The sequence below is a fragment of the Protobothrops mucrosquamatus genome, unplaced genomic scaffold, assembly GCF_001527695.2.
Source record: "Protobothrops mucrosquamatus isolate PMUCROS unplaced genomic scaffold, P.Mucros_1.0 scaffold1432, whole genome shotgun sequence".
NCBI classification, from domain to species: Eukaryota; Metazoa; Chordata; class Lepidosauria; order Squamata; family Viperidae; genus Protobothrops; species Protobothrops mucrosquamatus.
The window spans coordinates 160383-176355 of NW_015387616.1; the positions used below are offsets into that span (position 1 = coordinate 160383).

General features: G+C 37.8%; 1 protein-coding gene across 1 annotated transcript in view; it reads right to left on the minus strand.

The window, feature by feature from the left end:
* Positions 1 to 13966, minus strand: part of FKBP5 (FKBP prolyl isomerase 5) — a 42683-nt gene extending 28717 nt beyond the window's left edge. The window contains exon 1 of the mRNA XM_015821948.1: positions 13910 to 13966. The gene's annotated coding sequence lies outside the window, so the exon portion shown is untranslated. The remainder of the gene's footprint in view (positions 1 to 13909) is intronic.
* Positions 13967 to 15973: the final 2007 nt, after the last annotated feature.

Sequence of the window (15973 nt, forward strand, 5' to 3'; positions counted from 1 at the left end):
TTGCTCAATTTAATAAATGCATATCAATGCTAGTAGGATCCATGGCAGAAGAAGCTAAAGAGTAAAAGAGCTTAAGGACACTGAGAAAACAAGAGAAATTAAAAACCCAATTACAAATACTTCCAATGAAGAAAAAAATGAAGGACAGCTATCTCAAAATCTCAGTGAAATTCTGAAAGTAAGGACATCTTTTTTGTTTAAATGTTAAGTAGTAGAAAGGAGGACAGATCATCACAGAAGAAATACACTGAACAGGAACAGTAAAGACAGTGTCACAAATGTTCAGAATGAGCTGAGACTGGCCAACAATATTAAGAATAAAGAAAGGATTCTTCAGGTATGTTCAAAATAAAGACAAAATAAAAGAATAAAAATATAGTACCAGTTGCTCATGAAGATGGCAAGATGCTAACAGATAACAAAGAGAAAGCAGAGCTATTTGATGCTTACTTTGTCTCAGTCTTCCCCAATAATAGGAAGATACTTCATCAGAGAACTTGAAAAGCAAGATGAAGGGATAGGACTGAAGTTCAAAATTGGCAGAAGCCTAGTCAGAGGATATCTATTTATTTTAAATGAATTCAAATATCCATTCCAAGAGACTAGAATGCAACTCTGGTAATGGTCAGGCTAAAACCTTACACATCGTTAGGATTATCTTGAAGTGTAAAATGACTGGAGAGGGCAGATATTAACTCTATCTTCAAAAAGAGCAGCCAGCAAATTTCAGGAATTTAGAAAACAGTAAAATCTCAAAAGTCAGGAAGGCTCTAGACCAGTGATGGCGAACCTTTTAGAGACCAAGTGCCCCAAAACCGCCCCACCCCCACCCTGTCCCTGCTCTTCTCCCCACCCTGCCCCCCGCCCTCAGGGCCACCCACCATCTCCACAGCCCACTGCAGATCGCCCAGGCAGCCCAGCAGCACCATGGCAGCCATGCCCTCCGCCCACGCCCCGCAGAATCATCTGCGTGCGATGGGGCGCAAGGGCAGATTCTTACCCGGCTGCCATGTCCTTGGCTGTGCTGCTCCACATGGGCTGCACCCAGGGGCAACTCTCCTCCAGGGGGCTGCTGGTGAGGAGGGGGCCGCGGGAGGAGGCCGGGCTGGGGTGATGGTGCGCGTGCCCACAGAGACGGCTCTGAGGGCCGCCTCTGGCATGCGTGCCATAGGTTCGCCACCACTGCTCTACACTAGCTCATGGAGAGTTTAATAAATATAGTAAACACCTTGAAAACAATGTAATCATTATCAGAAATCAGCATGGACTTGTCAAGAATAAGGCCACCACATATACACTACAAACATCTGGAAAACCACTATATACAGCAAATAGATACAGGCTTTTGCAATGCAGATATAGAAACCTAAGTCAAGAACAATTCTTGCCAGATTAACATTTCATTTTTTGATTCTGGAATTTCCTTATTGGATAATGTGAATGCTATAACTATAACGTAACTTGATTTCAATAAAGCATTTGCCAAAATACCCTGATGGCATTCGAATAAACTAGCTACTTAAGTATGGGCTGGATTGCATGATTTACTACCATTTCATTTTGCATTGCTTTTTCTATATAGTTCAGAACTTTTCTTTAACATTATCTCTTATTCTGGATCCACTACAGGAAAGTTCAGTTCTAGTTCCACATAGACCTCCCAGGACAACACCTAAGGCTTATAAGAGATTAAAAGATTTGGGTAGGTCTAGACTTAAGGGGAAAGAAGAAGAAAAAATATGATAGCATTCTTCAGTTAGCTGAAAAGATAGCATGCAGAAGAAGGTCAAAACTTCCTCTTTCATTCTAATCTGCAGATGGAATAATGAATGAACATTCCAGTTGAATGTTAGAAAAAAACCTTCCTAACAATACATATGTACATAGCCATATTATGCCACTCTGACTCATGGAAAGCAACATTGTGAAAATTGCAGATACAAAGTAAAAAATAGAAAGCAAAAGAAATTAAAGATGTGAGATAAGCAAAAGGAAATATTAATTAAATCCAGTTTACATAAATGCTTGAACCATTTTTTTGCTTCCACTTCATCCATACATAGATTTCTACACTACCTTTTCTCAATTTCTCACTTCTTTTTCAGGATTTCATTAACTCTACCAAACTACAATTGTCTTTCCTTTCTCACTTGATTTATTCTTCATCCATATATTTGTTTTTCAACTGAATCCTTATCATTTTCTTAAACCACCTCAACACACTTTCATATTGATTATGTGTATTTGTATTCACTCCACGTTAATAATTTACTCATTCATTCAACATACTTTTAAATATCTCTTGATATAATAATTTTCCAGTTACTCAGAAAGGTGGCAGACTACGTATAAATGTGCTCAAGTAGAAGCTAGATGTACACAATATGGACACAAATACACTGTGTGCACTTGAGGAATGCTAAAATTAATACATTACATTTTCAGCTGTTTTTTGTCCTAAAATCTAAACAGTGTAAGGGTAATATATGTTACTGAATTATAATTAAAATATTTAAAATGTTTTTATTAAAAAATTCCAGCTAAATCTTTAAATGGTAATTATCAATTTCACTTGTCTAGATTTTTTTCAGTTTATATAGTATGCAAAATGTACGTGACATTCCTTTTTAGTGTAACTTTAATAAGTAGTAATGAATATTATTTCATATGATTAAGTTGTAATGATTTGTTTAAAAATTGGCTGAATGGCATGCAATATAACATTCTTTTGCTATTCCTTTTTCCATATGTTTTTCATTTTCTTTAATCATCTTTGGAACATGTAAGTACACATACTGTAGATAGAGACTCCAGCTCTATAAATGCAACCTACTATTATTATACTGTAGTTGCTGCTGTTGGGAAAAAATCTGATTGTAAACTAGTTTTCCATCACAGCTTTCATGTATTCATGTATGCATTATGTGGGCTTAATGGCCAAGAGGTCCAATAATGGCAAACAATAAGAGATATATTCAAAGATGCAATGATATCATTGGTGGAATTTTTTATCTGGAAGGGAGAATTTAAAGTTTATAGAAACAATGGGTCTTAATAATCTAGGTCAATTTTATTTTTGCTAAAAAGGCAAAATAAGTTGCTTATGCCTGGCATAAGGAAATATCCAAGTACATATAATAACTTTTCCCCATAAAATTAATACATGCAACATGTAGGGATTTTTATTTATATAATACTACCAATATATGTATAATGGATATGAAGAAAAAGAGGGCAAAAAGTAAAGAAATTAAAGCTGCAAGTACATCTTAGTTGCCTACTGTAGTTCTACTCTGCTCACAAAATGATTTATGATCATTTCAGAGTGGCTCAAAAGCTCAGCAATATACCTGCTGTCCAAGAAATGTTTGGCAAAACTTTATTTGTTTTGTATGTTACAAAATCCTTACCTTCAGGCAAATATCACATGTTAATCTTAAATACAAATAGCCAAGACATAAACAAACTAGTTAATTAAGAAAGTGCTCTCAATCTCTCATATAAGCATGCACATATGACTAGCCCTAAATTATGAATAAAGCACATACGCTTGTTCCAGGGCATTGTGGGAGCAACTGGAAAAGCTAGCCCTGGCCAATACTGGGTACAGTGTAAAGAAAAGCCAGCTATCCAAAGGCATGTATATATTGTCAATACATGTTTTAAATATGCTGTCTGCTACTTGAGTCAATTTTTGTGCCAGAATTCAATTGAAGTCAAATTTCTCTATGTTTTACATTACTTCTAAGTCATAAATGATAAATCAACATATGTTCCAGCTAGATCTGCAATGGAATGGATTCATTTTTTAATTTAACTTCAATCTGAATGGCTTATGTCAGTTCTTAAATGAAACAGAAAAAAATGCTCTTTTCTTACTACTAATTGTTATATATGGGCTGAAGTCACATATCTCATGACATTATGGTTTGTTTTAACCCGAGTTTAGTGAAGACTCCAGAACCAGTTACTAATAAGGAAAGTACAGTAATCATGGCCTCCTCGATCAATTCTGGTTTATTTTCTGTTATTGTTAGATTCTCTTGCCATGTGCAAGTACAGATTAGTTAGAAATTTGTATGAGAACATAAAAACAAACCGTGAATAAGACAAGCCAAGTCTTTGATCAATATACCAGCCATAAGTCATGATTTTAAACTGATTTACTGCCCTTAAACNGTACAAAATCAAACCCAACATGCCATGTTCTGGGTTAGCTCGATGTGTGAATCTGACCATAATGTTATATCGCACCAACAGTACCAGAGATCCTTAGTAAAATAAATTTTGAACATTTGCCAGGAACAATAATGCAGGTAACTGTCAAAATAGCCTCCAAATTTTACAAGACATTTTAGATTTTCTGTTGCACAACAAGGACATCTCTTAAATGTAACAGAAATGCTCAACTATTATAGGGGGTAGAACAGCACATAGGTTAAAACAAAAATTATTATTCCTCAACAATAAGTGTAATTGGCAGGCATCCCTCAGATCCCAGCTGCTCATTCCAGTTTTATAAACATGTCAGCATGTAGCATTGTGAGCCCTACTGGATAAAAGAAATAGAAACTCACCTGTCTGAGACAAATTACAAATTGCATTATAGGACTTAAGTCCAAATCTTTATCAAGCTAATCATTCCCCAACTCAATTAGACACTATCATATAGATACGCCTCAATGGTCTCCAAGTGAAGGCTTAAGCAGTTGAAGCATGCCACTGACTGATCTGCATGGAAAAAGAATAGGAGAGTAGAGTTCCCAGCTCTGCAAGCAAAAGGATTGGAAGGCTCTAGAATTGTCAGATCACACCTCTAATTACCCAGGTTGATTTGGGACCTGGGAAACATACACAACACTTGTTGCAAACAGGCCAGGTTACAGAAATAATTACTGATGCACAGCAAATATGGCAGTTTCAAGAGATGATTGGTATGATCTGATGTATGAAATTAATATAGAAAATTGAAATGGAATTTCCATAACTCAAAGACACATAATCATGTCTCACATCATAGAAGCCTTAGAACACAGGTCAGCAACCCGCGGCTCCGGAGCCGCATGTGGCTCTTTGAGCCTTCTCCTGCAGCTCCCAGCCTCCTCCGCCATTTGCAGAGAGAGAGAGAGAGAGAGAGAGAGAGAGAGAGAGAGAGAGAGAGAGAGAGAGAGAGAGAGAGAGAGAGAGAGAGAGAGAGAGAGAGAGAGAGAGGCACTTGTGCTTCCCTTTTCTCTCTCTCTCTCTCTCTCTCTCTCTGTGTGTGTGTGTGTGTGTGTCTGTGTAAAAAAAGAGAGTGGCCTCACGCTGTTCTTGGACAAGCTGACAAGCTTATTGGGCGGGGCTCTTGCCTTTGCTGCTGCTTTCTGCTTCCTGCTGAGTCGCAGCAAAGGCAGGAGCCCTGCCCAATAAACGTGTCAGCTTGTCCAAGAACAGCGTGAGGCCACTCTCTTTTTTACACACACACACACACAGAGAGAGAGAGAAAGAGAGGGGGGGAAAGCACAAGTGCCTCCCCTCTCTGTCACTGAGTGGGGGAAGAGGACTGGCAGACCAAGGGCAGGAGAGAGCCAGCCCAATAAGAATGTGTGTCAGCTTGTCGGAGAACAGCGTGAAGCCAGCTTGCCAGGTGAGCAGAAGATCGGAGAGGGGGGGAGAGAGGGGGAGAGGGAGACAAAGAGAGGGAGAGAGAGAGGGAGGGAGACAAAGAGAGGGAGGGAGGGAGGGAGAGAGAGAGAGAGAGAGAGAGAAAGAGAGAACTCATGCACAGCAGCCTCTATTTCTTTTTAATTTCCAAAATTTGGAAGAGTGGCAGCTCGCTGACGGACCATAATAATAAAATAAAAATAAAAAAGTGACTGTGCAGCTTGCCAGCCTTAGCCAAGTAATATGGATCCTCTCTTGGTTTCAGAAGAAATTACTTTGAACCAAGGAATGCCAAGTTTATTCCTCACATTGCATTTAGTCACCTTATGACAAACTATGCCATCACTGAAGTTCTTCACTGTTTGTGAGACTGTCAGCTACTGGCACACTGTCAAAGGAAGCAAACAAATTGGGAAAATGATTTGAGTTTGAAAGTCATGATTTAAAAAGTTTTAAATAATTTAAATAATTGAAGTCTAAGATAGTCTATAGTTTTGGTTATCATTCATAACCAAACAATGGTTTTTCCTTTTAAATATTCCTAAATGTCATTCTTCGATGACCTCATAAGAATCAACAATGTACAGTATACATAGAGGGGTACCTTTAAATATCAAATTGCTGAACAGGTCAATTGTCATTTGTCATATGTTGAGAAAACTGTTAGCAATTAACTAACAATTTTACACACTGCATGAAGAAATCAACTATATAGCAGTTACACGAAGTGGCTGAAATCAGTGTATCAAATAGACTTTTATTGTGATATTACTGCTGATTAATTGCAGCAATGCAATTAAATGCAGTCTCTGGCCAAATTTCTTATTGAAACTAGGCATATTGATCTTAAAGGTTTATTAACCAAAAATTGAATTTCCAGATCTTTTACAATTTTCAAGAGTTATTTTTGGCATTATAATCCATTATAAATGTTAAGTAATTCTTCTCACTTGTTTTTCCAATTTCCCTATCAAGTTTAGCAAGATTCACAACAATTTGGAATATAAATTGTCCTAGCTCCCCCAAGTGGCAATAATATTTAAAAAATATTTAAAATAATGTTTTAAACAAAACATTTTTACTATTAATCAACTTTTCCTAGAACAGTGGTGGCGAACCTATGGCACGCGTGGGCACACATACCGTTGCCCCAGCCTCGCCTCCCCCCACGACCCCCTCACCAGCAGCCCCCCTGGAGAGTCACCCCCGAGCGTGGCCCACACGGAGCAGCGCAGCCAAGGACATGGCAGCAAGGCAGCGTAGACAAGACTCTGTCCTCATGCCCCATCCTGCACAGTTGATGCTGCGGGGCGCGGGCAGAGGGCGTGGCTGCCATGGCGCTGCTGGGCTGCCTGGGCGATCTGCAGCGGGCCCTGGAGGCAGTGAGTGGCCCTGCGGGCAGGCAGGGTGGGGGATGGGGTGGGGATGGGGCAGAGGCGGGGCAGGTGGTGGAGCAGGGGCGGGGCCAGTTTTTGGGCACTCGGTCTCTAAAAGTTTCGCTATCACTGCCCTAGAAGCTAGAAGCAGGGTGGCTGGAGACAGAGTTGGAAATTATTACAAAATAAATTTCAATCACAGCACTACTTGTTTCTATTCTGAACCACTGAAATAAGAATTTCTGCAATAATCTACTGTAAATATTTAAAAGATCAGGTGTGAGAAGACTATGGAACTGAAATACTTCAATATCTTCATTTGTTGATAAAGCCAATTAATATAATATACAACACTGCCATAGTTTTCTTGTACTGCGTAAGATCAGTAATTTACTAAATAAAAGTCCAGAATATTCTAAGACTGGCAGTTACAGGGAGAAAACTGTGTATCAAAAACCACAATACTAAAAATACTACAATTTACTGCTAAGTCATAGATATTCATAACTGGAGAACAAAGCAAATTACCCAACTGAGTTAGATGATAAGAAATAGGACTTACTCAAGAAGTCTAAAAATACCTCTTAATTTAATTTTATTAATAGAATAAAGAGTTTTTCACACACACACACACACACCCTTTCTGTTCCATTCACTGGTTCTCAGAGTATTCAAGAAACAGCATTGGAAGACAATACATAATAGATAATCCATTTTCAATTTATATGTCACAATTTGAGGGGAGAGTAGTAGTTTTGCTATTCTTTATACTCTATGCTGAAAAACACTATATGCAGACATCACAGATCCCATGTCTCTTTAATAGAACTTACTTTTAGCATTTATTCTTAATTCACATTTACAAAATTATATGCAAAATACTGCCATGTAGAGAAAATATATTTTCTTGGATAGTAAATTCTAAATCTCTGCTGTACGTGTTGGTGAGTAGATCAAGCAATTAGCATGCACATTTCTTTAAGAAATTTAAAATAATAGTATGTGAAGGATTGAAACCTCTTATTTGTATTACAATTCTGTAATCATTGTATCAGTGTAAATTGATAACATTGTAATAAATTCTGACTATCTCAGCTGGGAATGAATGAGAAAATGTAAAGTTTTATTCTTGGAAATAAGACAAATCTGTGATCTTATCCTTATTACCTTATAATACTCCTGTTCTTAGCCTGCCATGCTCATCAATATTTTCTTGTACTAAGTAATTGACACAAGGATGGAAGTAACCATCACTTTTTTTAATTTGCCTCCTTTATATGTCACTTTTTCTTTGATCTATAGGTCTATAGATTAAAAGCAGTTTAGTAAAACTATTTTTATTTATTTGTCTGAACAACACAAAATTAACATGCAGAATTAAACTATACTGTTTAGAAACTCCTATAATATTTTCTAGTATGTAAATATCAAAGGATTTCTATCAAAACTAGTAACAAATGCGCAAATTGGCCTTTCAACATTTGCAGCTAATTAACTCATATACATTTTATTTTATTACACAGAATAATACTGATACTCATGGCAGTATGATTTATGACAGCACTTCTTTTAATCTCATTTTCAAAGATTTATTAGTGAGCCACCAAAGCCGAAACATTGAAGGGTTCTTGTTTAGGAGCTCAATTATATGACTTATTTTATGTCACTAACCAAAGAGACTTTGGAAACTATCCATTTATAAAATCAATTTGCCTACTACTAGCAAACTCTAAAAGTCCGATATTCTACATTTTACAGACCCAAAAATTAACTTAAAAGCCATTTAGTAAATAAAAGGCAGGGGTTAACTCCCCTTGTCATTAAATAATTCAATAATTATATATCAAAACCAATTATAGACATTTTATTTTATAAATACATTATTTAAAAACAATACTAAAATATCTAAATTTTCACAGCTACTACCTTAAAAAGACACCATAACTAGATATCAAGTCAGATGGAGACTTTTGTGAAACTGATAAAATATTTGTATCAGTTGCAAACAGTCTGACATTATAAAGAAACAACAATCCTTAAATAAGTGCAAGGCTCCTACCACAGCTCTTGGTATTGCATAGACAGACATTTAGAGGTATATTTCATTATTCATATTTAATTCTACAGCGATATCAGAAATATTTATTGTATGAAGTATGAAGAGATCATACCCATACTGCATTTTACTATTTCTGCAATAATTGTCTTATAGTTAGTTCATAAATGGAACTAGAGGTGACAGTGAAGCAATTCTTACTAGACATGAGACTTACAATAAAATAAACACTATATCCGAAATTAAGAAGCTTAAAAACACTACCAATGTAAGACTTATGCAGTTGCATGGAAAGGCAAGGAAATGCCCAAAGACTACCAAGAGATTCATTTTCTAGCATACAGAATAAAATGCAAACCATTTTTAAATTAAAAAATCATGATGAATGAGTATTATAGACTTAGATACCAGCATCAATGAGTAGCAACATATTCTAATCTAGGTACAATTCTGCTCTGGAATCCGATACAGTTCCATTATAGGATCCAGGAGGCGCCCCATTTGCCATATATTGTAGAAAACAAGACACCCCTGGAACAATTTATAAAGTTCATTCTTGTAGAAAATCCTGTTCTATAAAAAATTATTCTTGACTTGTAGTGAACATGTATTCATGACAATGTGCAACATCATTTGAAAGGTTTTTAGATGTCTCATTCACAAACTGAAGTTCCAGACTAGGATTAAACTTGTAGATTCCATGAAATAAAACAGTTAAGAATAAATTTCATCTTCACTTATAATGCTAGAGGACAGTTCATATTAGAGCAAATGTCTGCCTGAACTATAGGTTTATAAGAGTAATTTTCCTTCCACAACAAGCCTACTTGAGTCATTACTTTTTAAAAAATTAAAAAGTTATATTAATCAAACCTAATGAACTGTTCCACACATCATTCTATGCCATAATTCACAGCGGTTAATTAACATTAGCATGCTATGTTAACCTTTTACAGTTTAATAAACAATGGTTAAACAAAACATGGTTTAGGATATCCAACCCAGATCAGTGCTTTTTGAATGATACTAGCAATCTACATTAAGGTTTCTTAAACCTTTCTAAAGAACATTTGTGAAGCTTACTACAGTACTATCAAACACACTTTTCTTAATACTTTTTCCTTAATTTGGTTATATTGGGAGTAATTTTCAATTTTTCTTATTCTAGTCTTTGTCATATGAATATTAATGAATACTGACAATACAATAACAAAAATAATGTATTAAATTTGTTTGACAGAGATAAATTTATTCTCATCTAATAGATTGAGAGATTTTTATTAAACATAAAAACAGAGCCAAATCATGTTTTGGTTTCAGTGGTTTTGTTGCTATTGTTAAATCATTAAAAGCATCAAATCCAAGATAATAAACCTATTCTATTTCTTTACAATGGAAACTAATGGCATGTTGAAGACTCCAAATCTATTCAAGTAAAAGCACTTACGATGTGAGATTTTATTTCATGAAGCAAACTTTGATCCCTGTTATTCTTCAAGATGATACAACTGGTATGAGAGGTATTGTTCCTTGGCCCATATTAATTTAAGTAATTTTAAGGGAAAATATTTCAGAATACAAATAATTAAATGTATAGGAATTAGGGAGAGAAGCAAACAAAATCGGCACTGGAAAAGATTCTAGAAGCTGCCCATAACTGAAAGAAATGCTGCATGACTACTTGGGGAGGACATTTAAAAAGATGTGTTAAGCTTGGTAATGAGACAGCACCTAAATAAACAAAGTATTAAGTCTCACCAGTCAAACTATCAGCAACTATCCAGACAGGGATTTAAGAGACCATAAATCAGATACAGTACACCTTGTGCCTCCTGAAGCTAAAAGAGGACAAAAGAGGAGATCAAAAGCACTATAATTACAGATAAGTACAATTAGATGTCAGATTCATTTGAGATAAACAAACAAACAAACAAACAAACAAATAAAATGTTGCAGACTATCAGTCTAAAAACTATAGCCTTTTAATCTCGACTTTCACCTACATTGTGCTATTCACTTCTGAACTTTTACTACAGGGGAAGAACTGTATTGAGTTATATAGTTTTTTTATTTCATCTGAGTAGATGGGATTCTTCTCAATATTTTTTTTTTGTATTGCTGGAGTAGAAGAATAATGGCTACTATAATATGCAGAGTGAGACAAGAGTGATGTTTGTAGGTTTACATAAATCCTAAATTTCTTTAGTACAATCAATATTATGAGTTCTCATGTCTACACAAAGATTCTGATGGTTCAGTCATTAAATATGATTTAAATGAGTAAATTCACCTGTAGTTTGCTAAACAGAATAAACATAAATTTAAACAATTTTTCCTATATATAATGCTTTAGGCAGAAAGCAAACCCAATGAAATGCCCATAAACCAAGTTTTAAAATAAATTACAAGAAAATATTTTTCAAATTTTAAATACTTTGTTGACTAATTTGTGAAATTCCTGTTGCTCTAAACTGCAGTCCTTATTAATACAATATTCAAGCAGTATTCAGAAGAGAAATATAAAGTTTAATGGAAGAGAACTGAAAGCACTTATTCTCACAACCTTAAGTTTCCCTTCATACTCTGGGTTTTTGCAGCCGTCTTTACTATGTATGTAGGCATTCTTGAAAAGTGGTACTATGCAACATGAAAACTATAAGGAAGTTATGCTTAAAGGATCCCAGTCCTCCCAAATAGATTTTTCACTCAAAATTCTGCACCAACAAATTTCTACCTTTCAGCTGGTTCTAGTAATGAGCATTTAATTTTGCAAAACAAAAGTACTCTTAAGTGCAACTGTAACCCATGTGAAGGCTGCAGAAAAACTTCTGGTATTTTAAATAAACCTGAAATATGTATTTTATCAAAGAATCCATTTGGTATAGTGATTAAGACATTGGGCTGGAAACTGGGACATTATGGATTCTCGTCTTCCCTTAGGCATGAAGGGTTTTGGATAAATCATTTTTTCTCACCCCAACTCACCTCACAGGTTGTTTGTTGTGTTGGGGAAAATAGGTGGGGAAGGAACACTATGTACACTGACTAGAATTGTAGAATATAAGGGCAGTATATAAATTAATAAATAATTCTACCTTTACTGCTACTTTTTGACAAATGAACATTTTATTATGGTGTCTTTACCAATGAATAAGAGGGGGGAAATAAAAGTATCTGGTTGCTAAAGCTTACTACAGACATTACGATATTTTTAACCATTGTAATTAGTTATCACATAATTGTTCATGGCCCAGAGTCACTGTGTCAAGAGGGATGGCCATATGAATCTAAACAAACAAAGTATAAATCTGTTTTCATGGTTTAGGCATAAATTTGGCAGCAGTTTCTCATGCATAGCCCTATTTAAAATAAATAGGAACTACTAAGAGGACAATTGTGTTTTCACCCTAATTTTTTAGGGTTGCTTCTTGCTAGTAAGCTCAATGGAACTTGTATCGAAAACGTTTTGATCATGGGATTCATTATTTTGTTCTTTTACATGTCAGGACATTTTAGGCAGGTTCTGACAAATACTTTCTTTGGAAGGCATATAAGCTTGGGACAATACTCTCTCTTTGTCTCTCTGTCTGATAACTGTCTGATAACAAAGTTTTCCATTGATTTTTGTCAACTGAGACCAACATTTATAGGAACACACTTCTTGCTCATTCAAATATGCTTGGCTATTTAGAATGAAAATGATAAATCTGCACAAATTGTTGCCCAGACTTCATTCTCAACCTATAAAAACAAGCACAAAAAAAACACCAACCCCAAGAGGTACAAAGGCAGGAGTCTGCCAGGTAAATTGAAAATTCTGAGAACTTGGGCACAACATCTCTTTAGCAGAGAGTGGTTCAGAAGAAAACTCACTCACTGTCTCTATGAAGCCTTTCCTCTAGTCTTTATGTTTAACTTGGGCTGGCAGTCTAGTTCCAAACCAGCCCAAAGCTACGACAGAAGGAAATAAGATGAGAGTTTAAATCTCTCTTCCCCTCCCCAGCCCGGGATTCCAAATTATCCTTGCACAATTAGAGAAAGGGGGAGAGAGAGTGGCAACAAAAAGACCTTTCCCCTTCTTTCTGGTTGTGTGCTATGGTAGTAACATTTACTGCCACAACTGTGTTATTTATAAAATGGACCATACAATCTAGGCTGCAAACGCAAGGTGTGTCAACATCCCCAGAAGCCGAGACTGCTCCGGGGTTGTGGCTGGGAGCAAACTGGGTCTTCATTCGCGCCTTCTCCCTTTTTTTTTCTCTCTCTCTCTCTCTCTTTCTGTCTCTGTCTCTCTGTCTCTCTCTCTATTCCCGCCCTTCCTATAGACCAGACGCAGCATTTGCAATCATTCTTAGGCCGGCTTCCATGTCAAACTGATGGTGAGGGGCGTGTTATTTCTCGTTTTCTTTTCGTGTTGAACTACAAATGTTCTTTTAAAACCAGACCCATTCCGTGCAGTCTCTGGCAAAGAAACAGAAAGCTTGGCCCAGGAACTGGACCTGGAAAGCAGCGGCGGGAGGGAGGGGGGGGGAAATGAGTGGCGGCTGTTACCAGGATGAGAGCAAGTCGCCACAAAGCAGCAAACAAGAGCCCGAGCTGCTGAGATCTCCCCTGCAGGAAAGAGAATGAAAGAGGCCTCTCCAATGGGGCAGAGGGGAAAGATAGGGGGGCCGAAGGGTAGCTGCAAAGCTCCCCGCACACAGACTGATGAGGCTGGAGTCTCCCCGGCCAAGAAACCTCTCCGCTTCCTGAGAAGACGAGGCACTGGCAGGGCGCCTTTTTTCTCTTCACAAAGCCAAGACGCCCCCAACCCGAGAGAGCCAATGCCGGGTACCTGCCCTTGCCGCCGTCCGCTCCGGCTCCACCGCCACCACCGCCGCGTTACCCAACCAGGAATGACACGAGCTACCGGCGCTGGCCGCGAGTCCCCTTCGTGAAAACCCACCTTCTCGTGCCTACTGGCCCTGGCGCTTGCCAATCAGTAGCCACGGCACCTATAGCGCTTTCTCATTGGCCACGTCTCCCTTCCCGTATGGTAAATAACTCCTCCTTCCAATTGACAATTAACCGCCCGAGGGGAGTCCGAAGTCTCGAGTTCCCAGCCCCCCCCTCCCTTGCTTCTGCGAAAATAAATTTTTTAAAATACATTGAGTAACGCAGAATGAAATCCCAGGCATTAAGTCTCCACCCGATGAACTCCATTACTTAGCTCAACTGGCAATAGCATATCTATCCCTTCCCCCAACGCAATCTTCAGGGATGCCCTGGATGGGCAGCATCTTTAATTGAATGCTGTACAAACCCCACAGGAGGCTGTGTTCTGATTCTTGTTATTGTTATTTTTCCCCCGATTTGTTCTCTTGTTGTTCCTCTTGTGAGTCCTTTAGCCTGGGGATGGGTGGGCAGACCCTACCCGTTAAGCAATGTAGCGTAAACGGTATTTACGCGAACCCTATGCTGGTGTTTATTTAAAAGGCAGGTAGAGGGCAGACTGCGGGGACAAATTCCCGCCGAAGATCACAGGCGACTGTTTTGGCCAGGGTGTAATTTGATCTTGTGTGTACTATCCCCACTCGACCCAGGTATAACTTTCTCGGCACCCTCTCGTGATAAAAGGAGAGGTGCTTTCCAACGCTCTGTGTGGAAGGTAAAGAGGAACTTGCAAAACCATCTTGCAAAAACGTGGCCCCGAAGAGTTCGTTTTTCCAAAAATAGCCTTCCTATTTTCCCGAGCCGTACGAGTACGATAGATGATCCCGTTCCTAAGAGTTCTTGGCTGAAATCGTGGCTAGGAAAGAGACCGTTCTTAAATCGGCGCCTGCGGAGAAACGCTGCTCGAGTAAAATCTACCCTCAGGCAAATTGCAAAGGTTCATTCAACTTGGAATATTCAATAAATCCTGCTTAAAACCTACGGTTTAAAATAAGGAAGACAGGCTTTCCTCTCTAGCTGTATACCTGGCTCACGCACCCGTAGATGGAGCCATCACGTTTGGGTTTTTCCTTACTACTTGTACTACCGTACAAGTCGATCACTGATCATGCATGTTTTTGTTTTTCTGAAAACGTCCATAATGTTATGAAATCTCGACCCTTTCTCCTGGCCAAGATTCTTTCGCAGGAGACCATTTTATTCAATCCAGCCTCTCTTTCTCGCCCTCTCCCCCCCACAACCCCCGCCCTCCAACATTTGTGATCAGAGCTAGAAAAAGAAGAAGAGAGGTCAACAACAGTGGCTGGTTTCTCCGCTGGAAAAGAGGCTCGGATGGAACTAAGCTAATCAGTGATCTAGGATGCGGGAGGTTATTTTGCCAGTAGCTCTAGAAAGTTGGGCTGAAGTATGTGGGAATAGCTGAGGACTATTATGGAAGCTGACTTTTTGAAAACCTAGATATTTCTCCACCAGTACAGAGAATTAAAGGTGAAAAATTGCCCACTTCCCAAGTAAATAAAGGTAAGCATTAAGGCAAGGCATAATTTCACCATGGCCTGATCACTCAGCAACTCCCCCCCCCCTCCATCCAAAAAAACCCCTGCCATCAACTCACCCTCTATGTCTCCATATTATGGTTTTAATTGCATTTCAATATTTGTTCATTTTGCAGGCAAATAACAAGGGAGGAGGACAGAGTTAATGCTACGGAATCTTTATTTTCTTCAATTTTGTGAGGTGAAGATAAGGACTGGTAGCATACTCTGAACAACATCTTCTTTAGTTTATATTTTGTGTGTGTGGTCAGGTCTGTAAGGGGGAAAATGTAAGAATTATATGTTCAAGATAATATATATTACAGTATATTGCTCAAAAAATAACTCAAATGTTTAGAAAAGAATGACAGGACAATTACAGAAATGGCAAATTTCTACTTTTATTCTTAAATATAAAAGGGACATTGCCT